This window comes from Oncorhynchus keta, chromosome 34, assembly GCF_023373465.1.
Source record: "Oncorhynchus keta strain PuntledgeMale-10-30-2019 chromosome 34, Oket_V2, whole genome shotgun sequence".
Lineage (NCBI taxonomy): Eukaryota > Metazoa > Chordata > Actinopteri > Salmoniformes > Salmonidae > Oncorhynchus > Oncorhynchus keta.
Genome location: NC_068454.1, coordinates 38,384,958 through 38,398,463, shown reverse-complemented (window position 1 = coordinate 38,398,463; position 13,506 = coordinate 38,384,958). Strand labels below are relative to the sequence as shown.

General features: G+C 44.5%; 1 long non-coding RNA gene across 1 annotated transcript; it reads left to right on the top strand.

Moving 5' to 3' along the window:
* Positions 1-10,669: 10,669 nt before the first annotated feature.
* LOC118366685 (uncharacterized) lies at positions 10,670-11,898 on the top strand. The gene is made up of 3 exons (XR_004821999.2): positions 10,670-10,826; positions 11,497-11,611; positions 11,765-11,898. It is a non-coding gene; the product is annotated as an uncharacterized LOC118366685 (long non-coding RNA).
* Positions 11,899-13,506: the final 1,608 nt, after the last annotated feature.

Here is a 13,506-nt window from a genome sequence, read left to right as displayed (position 1 = left end):
ATCCCTCGAGAGTGATACAGTTTGCGATACAGTTCTACTACAATGACACACACGGGCAAAGGTATTATGTTTCTCTATCTATAATTCACACCAGGAAGAAACTCAGGCACCACACAGTATTATCTGTAAAAAAATATATATATATATTCTATTGTACAGTTTGAACAACAGTTGAACCGTGCCAGCATAACATCAACATCAGGGTAGACTAGTTGAGCATGCATGCATGTGCACAGGCACATAGATTACATTTACAACAATATCTAGCCTAATAGAATTAAATATGGCATAGCCCTCAACCTTTCCACAGTGACCAGACCGTACAGATGAGCCTAGATAGGTAGGCAGACAGTATCTACCTACAGCCATGTCTATCAGGCATGCTTAGGCCAATATTTTTATAGTAAACCAGTGTCAGTTTTAGAGATTTACGACAGTAAATTGTTGTATTGTATCTCCTCACTGTTTGCTAGTAAACTTAGCTAACTAGCTTGTTGGATATGCAATACTTGTTATCTGTTTGGAATCCTTTCTTGCATCATGCCTATAATTTTGTAAGATTGAAACACATCCACAGTCATAATCATAACCAATATCAACCCTCATCAATTATGTTACATAGCCAGTCAGTGTGTGAAGCCCTGACCTGTCTTACTCCTGGGCAGTTATGTGTGGAACACATCTCACTGTCCTAGAAATGCCTCAGACATAATGAAAACAACACCAGATTCCCCAAGAGTATAATTCCCCTTTAAGACAACAGAACTGTCAGTGCACAAGCGTAACATTTATCAACAGAATACAACATAATACATGAACTGGCATGACACTTTTACCCATGGTTGCCAAACAGAGCTAACCCAAGGCCATGCCTCCAACAAGCTACACCTCTGGATCCTGTAATAGGATGTTGCTGCTACAGTGCACCCACCTAAGGGGTCAGTCGTCCCTGACAACCCCAAAATCCAACACAAAGTCCTTAAACCTGGACGGGGGTCTTTGGCGGCGGTGGCGTGATTGCCATGGGGGGTGCTATCCTGATCTCGAGATGGAGCCTGCGGCGGCGGCACCCTGGTGGCCGTGGGGAGTCCCATTCTGACCTTGCCCCTCAGGTCAAGAAACCACTGCATTGTCCGATGGTCCAGGGCTGTATGGAGGAGTAACTACCTTCTTGTCTTCTCTTTCCACTTCAGAAGGTGTATGAGATTGGTAAGGCACAAGGGCGATCTTGATGGAGGACAACAACTTGTCCACGAGTCTGAAGCTGGATGCACTAAATCACATCAGAAAGTCGTTCCAGAACCATGCATGGGCCTTCCCAGTGACTCATTAGTTTTGGTCTCAGACCACGCTTGTGCCAGGGGCTGTACATTCACATTTCTTGGCCAGGCTGGAAAGGCTGACTTCGACAGGAGATGTCGTATGCCCTCTTCTGCTTTAACCCTGCTTCCGTCAAGCGATGCCTTGCAAAGTCGAGGGCGGTGTCCAGGTGCTGCTGAAAGAGGTGGAGGTTCTCCAAGCCTGCGGCTCCAGGGGTCTTCCAAAGGTCAAATCTGCGTTTAATTCTGCCAAACGTCAGCATTGCTCGGGTGCAGACAGTGGACTCCTGCACTGCTGATCGATAAGCCCACATGTCCAATGACAGATGTCAGTTCCAGTCCTTCTGGTGGTTGGAGGTGAGTGTGGCCAGCTGTATCACCGTAGTCCAATTAAACCATTCAAAGAGCCCTTTGTTTTTGGGATACAGGGGGTGGTCCTTGTCTTGCGCAGCCCCAGCTTCTCACAGACTTTGTTGAGCTTCTCACAGACTTTGGGGACCACGTACACTTCTGGCCACTTGGTAAAATAGTCCATGGCCACACATGCATATCGATTGCCTGCCTTTGTCATGGGGAAAGGACCCACCTGATATTGCTGCAATGGGCATGGGAGTGTCCAGTTGGTCCTTCAGGGCAGTACAGATGTTGCAGGCATGCACATACTGTTCTGTGTCTTGGTGGGAGCCAGCCCAGTAGAGTTTCCTTTGGAGGCGTTGGAGGGTCTTTGTATACCCAAAGTGACCTGCCCCCACTAACCCATGGACAGCTTTGATGGCATGGGCACGCATGGAATGAGGCACAAGCTGCTGCCACACCACAAGTTGTGTGTTGGTTCCCTCCATCTTCGAAACAGTACCCCATTGTGAATGGCAAGGTTGTCCCACTGGGAGTAGGAGGCCTTGGCTTCTGCGCACAGGGGGGAGACTCTGTTCCAGGCAGGCCACTGCCTGGTCTCCAACCAGCCCCGAACAGTTGACAACACCGGGTCACCTTCCTGCACCCTCTTCAGGTCTTGTGTTATTCCAGCTCTCCAAGGGTGCTGAGCTCCTGTCTGCCACCTAAGTTGCCACCACTGTGGGCAGGAGCCCTCCTTTTTTTTCAGTCTTCCTCTTCACAAGGCGGCGAGATAACTCATCAGCGTTTGTGTAGAGACAACCAGTCTGCACTTCAAACCCTTCACTCTGGGTTGTACAATCTAAAATACCCACATACACAAGGGATCTGTAGACTCAGAGGTAAAGAAATTCATGTTTAACCATTGTTTTCATGGCTCTTACCACAATTGGGTTGCATTGACATATGTTCTGTACTAACTGTCCCTGGGTCATCACCTAGTCAAAATATTAAACCTGTTGTTTAACAAGTCCGCTAGGGCCTAAAATAATTTGGTGCTGACTTATCAGCTCAATTTTCACTACTAAAACATTTACTTGGATCTACTCCAATTCTGGGCAGTGTTCCACGTAATGGAAACAGATTCTTGTTTTAGATGACATTACCTTCTTATTTAAATTACTAGTATATTCAACCTATCGAATTGAGAAATAACATTTGGAAATGGTCAAAAACTTATCTTATTCAATTATTCATACCTGTGTCCCTTACAGCCTGAGTTCAGTGAGTACCACTCACTTTCACTGGTGGCTTATCTATTAGTCCACAGCATGCTTATCTTTAACCCAAACACCAGATGGCAGCCTCAAATATAATATCAATCCCAAGGTTCAATCCCTATGTTCATCTTGTGACCTTGTATTAAAACTGTAGCTTCTTCAAATGACTAAGATATTGCATTTTTAGAATTCTAACCGAAAGCCACTAATATTACTATTCACATACTGTCAACACACATTCAATTTGACATCAACTGATAGATTATGAGTACCATGAATCTTTCCACTTTACTTTCTTTATCACTGTCTTTGTTACTTTCACTAGTCTCCATATCAGTTTCCTTCATCTAGGACCCTTCCACTCTTTCCAGTAGGAAAACCCCTCTCAATCATTACTGCTAATACACATGGATCACTCTCTAGCAATGTTCCGCTTCTACCCCATTGTAAGGTTTAAAAACAACTTCCTTCAACTTCCGGCGCCGACTGAGATGGCCGCCTCGCTTTGCGTTCCTAGGAAACTATGCAGTTTTTTGTTTTTTTACGTGTTATTTCTTACATTAGTACCCCAGGTCATCTTAGGTTTCATTACATACAGTCGAGAAGAACTACTGAATATAAGATCAGCGTCAACTCACCATCAGTACGACCAAGAATATGTTTTCCGCGACGCGGATCCTGTGTTCTGCCTTACAAACAGGACAACGGAATGGATCGCTTGCAGCGACCCAAGGAAACGACTACGAAAAGAGGGAAACGCGCGGTGTTCTGGTCAGACTCCGAAAAAGGGCACATCGCGCACCACTTCCCAGTATTCTTCTTGCCAATGTCCAGTCTCTCGACAACAAGGTTGATGAAATCCGAGCAAGGGTGGCATTCCAGAGGGACATCAGAGACTGCAACGTTCTCTGCTTTACGGAAACATGGCTTACTGGGAAGACGCTATCCAGGGCGGTGCAGCCAACGGGTTTCTCCACGCATCGCGCGGACAGAAACAAACATCTCTCTGGTAAGAAGAGTGGCGGGGCGTATGCCTCATGACTAACGGGACATGGTGTGATGAAGGAAACATACAGGAACTCAAATCCTTCTGTTCACCTGATTTAGAATTCCTCACAATCAAATGTAGACCGCATTATCTTCCAAGAGAATTCTCTTCGATTATAATCACAGCCGTATATATCCCCCCCCAAGCAGACACATCGATGGCTCTGAACGAACTTTATTTAACTCTTTGCAAACTGGAAAACATTTATCCGGAGGCTGCATTCATTGTAGCTGGGGATTTTAACAAAGCCAATCTGAAAACAAGACTCCCTAAATTTTATCAGCATATCGATTGCGCAACCAGGGGTGGTAAAACCTTGGATCATTGTTACTCTAACTTCCGCGACGCATATAAGGCCCTGCCCCGCCCCCCTTTCGGAAAAGCTGACCACGACTCCATTTCTGCCTACAGGCAGAAATTAAAACAAGAGGCTCCCACGCTGAGGTCTGTCCAACGCTGGTCAGACCAAGCTGACTCTACACTCCAAGACTGCTTCCATCACGTGGACTGGGACATGTTTCGTATTGCGTCAGATGGGAATATTGACGAATACGCTGATTCGGTGTGCGAGTTCATTAGAACGTGCGTCGAAGATGTCGTTCCCATAGCAACGATAAAAACATTCCCTAACCAGAAACCGTGGATTGATGGCAGCATTCGCGTGAAACTGAAAGCGCGAACCACTGCTTTTAATCAGGGCAAGGTGTCTGGCAACATGACTGAATACAAACAGTGCAGCTATTCCCTCCGCAAGGCTATTAAACAAGCTAAGCGTCAGTATAGAGACAAAGTGGAATCTCAATTCAATGGCTCAGACACAAGAGGCATGTGGCAGGGTCTACAGTCAATCACGGACTACAAGATGAAATCCAGCCCAGTCACGGACCAGGATGTCTTGCTCCCAGGCAGACTAAATAACTTTTTTGCCCGCTTTGAGGACAATACAGTGCCACTGACACGGCCTGCAACGGAAACATGCGGTCTCTCCTTCACTGCAGCCGAGGTGAGTAAGACATTTAAACGTGTTAACCCTCGCAAGGCTGCAGGCCCAGACGGCATCCCCAGCCGCGCCCTCAGAGCATGCGCAGACCAGCTGGCCGGTGTGTTTACGGACATATTCAATCAATCCCTATACCAGTCTGCTGTTCCCACATGCTTCAAGAGGGCCACCATTGTTCCTGTTCCCAAGAAAGCTAAGGTAACTGAGCTAAACGACTACCGCCCGTAGCACTCACTTCCGTCATCATGAAGTGCTTTGAGAGACTAGTCAAGGACCATATCACCTCCACCCTACCTGACACCCTAGACCCACTCCAATTTGCTTACCGCCCAAATAGGTCCACAGACGATGCAATCTCAACCACACTGCACACTGCCCTAACCCACCTGGACAAGAGGAATACCTACGTGAGAATGCTGTTCATCGATTACAGCTCGCCATTCAACACCATAGTACCCTCCAAGCTCGTCATCAAGCTCAAGACCCTGGGTGTCGACCCCGCCCTGTGCAACTGGGTACCCCCAGGTGGTGAGGGTAGGCAACAACATCTCCTCCCCGCTGATCCTCAACACGGGGGCCCCACAAGGGTGCGTTCTGAGCCCTCTCCTGTACTCCCTGTTCACCCACGACTGCGTGGCCACGCACGCCTCCAACTCAATCATCAAGTTTGCGGACGACACAACAGTGGTAGGCTTGATTACCAACAACGACGAGACGGCCTACAGGGAGGAGGTGAGGGCCCTCGGAGTGTGGTGTCAGGAAAATAACCTCACACTCAACGTCAACAAAACTAAGGAGATGATTGTGGACTTCAGGAAACAGCAGAGGGAACACCCCCTATCCACATCGATGGAACAGTAGTGGAGAGGGTAGCTAGTTTTAAGTTCCTCGGCATACACATCACAGACAAACTGAATTGGTCCACTCACACTGACAGCGTCGTGAAGAAGGCGCAGCAGCGCCTATTCAACCTCAGGAGGCTGAAGAAATTCGGCTTGTCACCAAAAGCACTCACAAACTTCTACAGATGCACAATCGAGAGCATCCTGGCGGGCTGTATCACCGCCTGGTACGGCAACTGCTCCGCCCTCAACCGTAAGGCTCTCCAGAGGGTAGTGAGGACTGCACAACGCATCACCGGGGGCAAACTACCTGCCCTCCAGGACACCTACACCACCCGTTGTTACAGGAAGGCCATAAAGATCATCAAGGACATCAACCACCCGAACCACTGCCTGTTCACCCCGCTATCATCCAGAAGGCGAGGTCAGTACAGGTGCATCAAAGCTGGGACCGAGAGACTGAAAAACAGCTTCTATCTCAAGGCCATCAGACTGTTAAACAGCCACCACTAACATTGAGTGGCTGCTGCCAACACACTGTCATTGACACTGACCCAACTCCAGCCATTTTAATAATGGGAATTGATGGGAATTATGTAAATATATCACTAGCCACTTTAAACAATGCTACCTTATATAATGTTACTTACCCTACATTATTCATCTCATATGCATATGTATATACTGTACTCTACATCATCGACTGCATCCTTATGTAACACATGTATCACTAGCCACTTTAACTATGCCACTTTGTTTACTTTGTCTACACACTCATCTCATATGTATATACTGTACTCGATACCATCTACTGTATGCTGCTCTGTACCATCACTCATTCATATATCCTTATGTACATGTTCCTTATCCCCTTACACTGTGTATAAGACAGTAGTTTTGGAATTGTTAGTTAGATTACTTGTTGGTTATCACTGCATTGTCGGAACTAGAAGCACAAGCATTTCGCTACACTCGCATTTAACATCTGCTAACCATGTGTATGTGACAAATAAAATTTGATTTGATTTGATTTTTGAAACAAACAAAACAAATATGATAACTTTCTCCTTATTCAAAGGCCTTTTTTTTACATTTCAGCATACCCTAACAATGTTACTCTTAATATGTATTACCAATTTCTGTTGGATATTCACTTTCTGCTTCACACTCATTAAATGTCTATTATTTTGAGATGAATATGTAATGTGCCGAAATTATAAACTACATCAGCCAATTCAGAAGGGGAGAGAAACTTTGGAGGGAGCTTCCTTTTAAGGTAATGAGTCTGGCACCTGACACAGGATAGACTGGGAAACTGTGTCAGACCTCCACTCCTCCTGGGGGAGTGGTTCAATTTGCCTGCTTACTCAGTGGTTTAATATCTCATCGTTTGGGATAAAATAAATTGTAGCATTAGATTTAGTTAACAAGTCTCTACCTAACAAGTTACATGGTTGGCTGGGTGAATACAGAAAATCATTTTCAACATTCATTGGTCCTATGGAATATGGCATGGGTTTTGTTTCAAAATGTATTACCAGGGTGGAGGAGATACCATAAGGGTTTAATTAAGCACCTGTATCTACCAACATAGGAATTTCCTTCCCCTTTATGTTTACCATAATGTTTTGACCAGATTGGTCTCCTTTTGCCTGTGGGCATTGCTGTATCAAATATGTTGTTTCCCCCGAGGGGCGTCCCTAATTGTGGCTGATTAATTTAATTTCATTCTTGACGAAGCCACTGGTTTAACATGGCGATAATGTTTTGCTTTGGAAGCTGATTTAAAAGCATAGAAAATGTACCAATCTTTGTCTAAGGCTTTATTTCATTTTAGACCCTTTAGAGAGTCATACTCATCAGAAAACTTGATAGTGGTCATTCCATCAGTCCTCTGTTATGAGGACCCAGCTGGGCTCTCCTTCTCCGATGACCATCTAATTCTGGGCCACTATTCCGGGCCTGCATTGGTCCCTTTGGCTTAGGACAGATCTCACCGTTTGTCAGGTTTCCACAGTGGTGGTGGTCAGAAGAACTGGTACGGCCCTCTCCAACGGGGGTCCTTCCAACTCTCTCTCCTGAAGTCTTTGACCACCACAAAATCATCCGGGTTCAAATAGTGCTCAGCTCCACCTGCCAGGTTGGGCAAAGACGCCTTCACCCGGGGGAAAGAGTCTTAATAACATTGTTAAGGGTGACACAATACTCAACCATGTCTTCCTCCATTCCTTGCAGGGACAACCTGTTCTGGGGGAAATCATCATCCCATCATTCTCATGGGACGGCCAGTCAGCACATGGGACGCAGCGGATACTGAAATGTCGCATCCAACATTGTTAGTCATGCCAATCAAAAATTTCTTGCAGAAATGTTCTGAAAACACAGTAAAACCTACTGTACACCAATATTATTTACAAGACCCACCATCCCTCCTTTTGACACATGGTTTTGACCATGTAACAATTTGGCAAGGAATTGGAAAGTACAACGCGGCATGGATAGTCTACTCCACTCATCCAGCCATACAGCCGAGGCGTCCTTTTCAGATGCATCAGCCGTTGCTGATGTCATTAGCAGAGAAAGGCTTAGTGGAAGCAGGAACTGCTGGTCAGCACATGCTTTGAGTACACGTCCTGGTAATTCGTCCGGCCCCACAGCTTTTTGAATGTTGACCTGTTTATAGGTCTTGCTCACATCTGTTACCGAGAGAGTTATCACACAGTCGTCCAGAACAGCTGGTGCTCTCATGCATGCTTTAGTGTTGCTTGCCTCGAAGCGAGCATAAAAGGCATTTAGCTCGTCTGGTAGGCTTGCAGGCTTTGTAGTCCTTAATAGTTTTCAAGCCCTGCCACATCCGACGAGCATCAGAGCCGGTGTAGTAGGATTCAATCTTAGTCCTGTATTGACACTGCTTGTTTGATGGTTTGTCTGAGGGCATAGGTCCAAACACACCAAGATAGTCGTGAAGAGGGCACGACAAAGCATATTTTTGCACGTCCTTACTGCAAGCCTGTGACACATGGAGAAGGGTTTATTTGTGAACTGCGCACTAGGGGTGTGTCGTGTACTGGATTTTTGTGTGACGACAATAGTGCGGTCGTAACTAGTCCCTATAGCTACTGCTGTCTGCAGATATTGCAAGGAAAATCTGGGGTGAAAAAGTATAAAACTTCTCATTCTCGAGCTAAACAGGCTCTTCAGAACTTACTATTAATTCCCTCTCCCACAATCCGTACGCTCACTATTGACTTTGCTGGTGACGTCAACCATTTCTCTGCTGCGCCGTGCTGCCTTTGCTCTGAGTGGTGCAGCAGGTAAGACAAACTGAACCAAGAACACACACCGAATACTTCAGTATATAAAATCTTTTTTTGTAATTCCGGTGATGAGGCCTACCCTAAACTTTATTTCTGCTAGTTCTTGTCTCGGTGAATTTGCTGGAGGAAAACACTGAACAAACTCCTCTTGGTTTTGAATTTGGCCTGGTTACAATTCCATTATAGTTGCTGGAAAAGGCCATGTGAGAATCCAGAGCTGGGTGACATGATGAAACACGTCAGACTAATCTGCACTATTACTACGTAGATTTTTCTACTTATCGAAATAAGTATGCGGAGGCAGTTTGTGAACATTTCTGACTGGTCCATTTGAATTCCTGTCTGTTCTTCCAGGGGCAGAGGAGAAGATCATGGTGAGAAGGGCAGCAAGGAGACCATGCCCAGAAGATTGGTTACGATTTGGATCACACTGCTTCCTGTTTGTCGAGACTGAAAGGAACTGGCCTGATGCAGAGGTATCCTGCTTACCATCTACTGTGACTTAAACTAAAGGGAAAGTTCAATTGAAATCCACTCGCTTATTTAGTTTGACTTTACCTTAAAGGTGCTTTTTGCTTTTATTTTTTTAACCAGTGCTTCATGTAAAACACCGAAATTGAAATGTCTATAAGCTTGGAATACTTTTGTGTGCAATCAGACCTCTTGTATATTGGAACCCACAGGACATGGGTTAAGACAGACACAATATCTGTAGGAGCATGATTAAAAGAGCCTGCGATGATTAATATTTGATTGAGACCAGAAGACATTCTCAGACTGCTGACTAATACTTCCAGTATGACTCTACTTTGTCCCTGTCTACCTCTTTCTCTAGCTACATTGTGTGTCCCTAGGAGCAAACCTGGCGTCTGTGCACAGCTATGCAGATTACCAACATCTACAGGCTGTGGTGGTGAACACGGATAGGGATTTACCTGCTGCCTGGATTGAGGATATGAAGCTGTTCCGCTAGATGGTACAAAGGTACCAAATGTCATATTTGAGTAAATCAAATCAAGCTTTTATATTATAATATTTACTACACAACACAGGATAAACAAAGTAACAAACTGAGGCTGAAAAGGTGTCAAATTCAGGTTATCTGGCAGGCTATTCCAGAGGCTGGGGTTTAGGTCAATTTATTTGTATTTTTTTATGAACTCGTATACCACTTCTCTCTGCGTACGGTTTGAAAGAAGGTAGTTTCTGGAGCCATTGCTACCTAGCATTTGCTCAATGACGAAGTCTACAGGAACAGCTAGCATGCTAATGTAACGGATTTCCTCCTGGGAAGGAGAGGCGGACCAAAATGCAGCATGGTTATAGTTCATGTTTTTAATACAGGAAAACTCAACATGAACGTAATACAAAACAATAAACGTGGCAAAACCAAAACAGCCCTATTTGTTGCAACAAACACAAAGACAGGAAACAACCACCCACAAAACCCAACACAAAACAGTCTACTTAAATATGGTTCCCAATCAGAGACAATGACTAACACCTGCCTCTGATTGAGAACCATATCAGGCCCAAACACAGAAACAGACAAACTAGACATCCAACATAGAATGCCCACTCAGATCACACCCTGACCAAACAAAACATAGAAACATACAAAGCAAACTATGGTCAGGGTGTGACAGCTAAAGACCTAAATGGTATCTATGCGTTCATCTGACTCTTAGTAAGACTTCATTTCCTAAATCTAACATTATCTCTTTCAACATATAAAGAGCAGTGGTGAATCAAAATGTGCCTCAAGCTTTTCAAATGGTTATAGTTTAAATGGTATCAAAGCTGTATACAAGCAACCAATTTAACTTGGCAAGTCGGTTAAGAAGCTATTCTTTATTTACAATGACGACAAGGGAACAGTGGGTTAACTGCCTTGTTCAGGGACAGAAGGACAGGTTTTTACCTTGTCAGTTCAGAGATTTGATCCAGCAACCTCTCGGTTACTGGCCCAACGCTCTAACCACTAGGCTACCTGCTACACCGGCATGTTAGCATTAAGTGAAATTCATTCCAGACCAGTCTGCAAGTTTCTAAAGTTTGAATGTTTTTTCTTGGTCAAGTGGTGTAAAACTTAACATTCAAGACTACACCCATTGAAATGCTTTGGGATTTATACAGATGGTTATAATGTGAAAAGTATAGGTAGTATCAATGTTTTTTCCACGCAACAGTGCCAATCTGCACTTTTAAGTTGTGGGTAGCTTTTATGGTTTACAATGTGTGATGGAAGAAAGGAAATGGCTATTGGATTTTAGAAGTTCTTGCTTCCTGCAAGCATACCAAATAACAATGTGAATGTGGGATTTCTTTGCTGCTGAGACTACAATTCTTCCCTACAGGACAGGCAATGGTTCTGGACTGATGGCTCCAAATTTGATTACCACAAGTGGAATAAAGGAGAGCCCAATAACTATCAAGGTGCCGTTGATTCATGCATTTTGATGAACTGGGCAGGTACTGTAAGCCCACTGTCATTTCACTGATCTATTCATCAAATTAACGTTGTCATAGTACATTTGACAAAGCTGACACAGCCAAACGTACACTATTCTGTTTTGTATGCATTTGTGTTGATTTGAATTAATTTATGTTCTGTTTCCTCTTCAGATGAAAAAGGCTGGAATGATTCAGCTGGTAGAGACAATGTCTTTCCCTCTGTGTGCCCCCTAGAACCTTTTTTCAAATAAATGTTCTGTTTACTGTTCAAACAAGTCATCTGGTTATGAGACGATATGTGCAAGCTCCTACTAGTGGTCAATTTCAAAGCTACCAGAACTTCATCTTGGTGACATTAACTCAGTCCTCTGGACCTCAAGGGGTGCATGTTTTTGTTTTTGCCTTGACTACACAGCTGATTCAAATGATCAAAGCTTGATGATTAGTTGATTATTTGAATCATCTGTGTAGTGCTAGGACAAAAACCAATATGTGCACACCTTGGGGTCCAGAGGACTGAATTAGGGAAACCCTGGCCTAGTGCCTTGTCATTCTATTACCAAAGTCCCACATTTGGGATATTTTCTAATCCTTCATGATGGAAGTTAACAGAAGTCACATCAAGGTAGGCCTACATCATAGTAGTCAAACCAGTTTGGCCATCCACTACTGTTCTGCCTTCCACGGGCATACTGTTATGTTTCAGTTTGCACCAGACGACAGAAAACGGGTAGGAAACACTGCCATAGGAAGTCTCACCCAGTTAACTACTTTGAAATGGTGAAAGTACTCACCACGCTGCCCATTCGAAAACTGGCTTTTGGGCATGAGTTTTATGGCAGTCACCTAACTTTATAGGGCCACTAAGTAGACTACACCACCTTTTTGTTTAATGAGAAGGACCTCAACCTTAGAATGGCCTATTAGTTTCCCTTGTACAAATCACCAAATGAGGCAGTTTTAGAAAAATATGCAAAGTCAATTTTATTACAGCTTCATAAGTTGGAATATTGTTTCAGATATTTAAAATGCTGCTGTCTAGCCGACCACCAGACACGGTATCCGCCCTGTGTCCCCAGAGAGTTGGAGCCAGGCCCCAACACGCCATCCCTGCCCCCACCATGGGCTCCTGCTGGGGAGATGGGAAAAGTGCAGATTACCAAAAAAGGAAGAAGCATGCTAATTCTTAAACCAACCACTACAAGCCAGCAATATGAGTGCACAAAATCCCCCCAAATGTGATGTAAGCCTGGACTGGCTCGCTATTCACGTTTTTTCTCCTATTGAATTCAGTTATACAGTAAGCAGGGTTAAGGCCCAGCTGAATCCGGCATTGTCAGACATTTCTCTGGCATGCCCTTAACTGCAGCATTTTATTTCTATCTAGCCCAAAACAAATGACTTAACTCCACACTGCCCATTCAGTCACTCATTCACACCTGTAGGTAATTAGGACTGATTGGTTTTGAAGGTCAACTACAAACTGTAGGTGTCATCATCCAGGTAAATGTTGCAGCAGGCCTGGGCACCACATGCTATAGGCAGGCTGAGACAACCAAACGCCTGCCATTATTGGACAACGGCAATGTGTTGCCCAACTGTATGCTCTCGTAATATAAATTCAGAGTAGAGAGAACAGGCTACCTCTGGTCTGGAATAGTGAGTGAATATAGGCAACCAAACTACCCCAAAATGAGTGTGTATAGGCTACCAAACTTCTGCCATTATTGGACAACAATGGGAATGTGTAGCCCAGGCTCTCCTGACATCGGCTACTCAAGTAATATCACTTATGCATGGAACCTTTTGGAATGGCAAAATCCCCACCAAAATGTGTGACTGATCGATAACGACATCAACATAATGACCTCTGATTGTTCCCTTTAAAATTACATGGTCATAACCAAACCCTG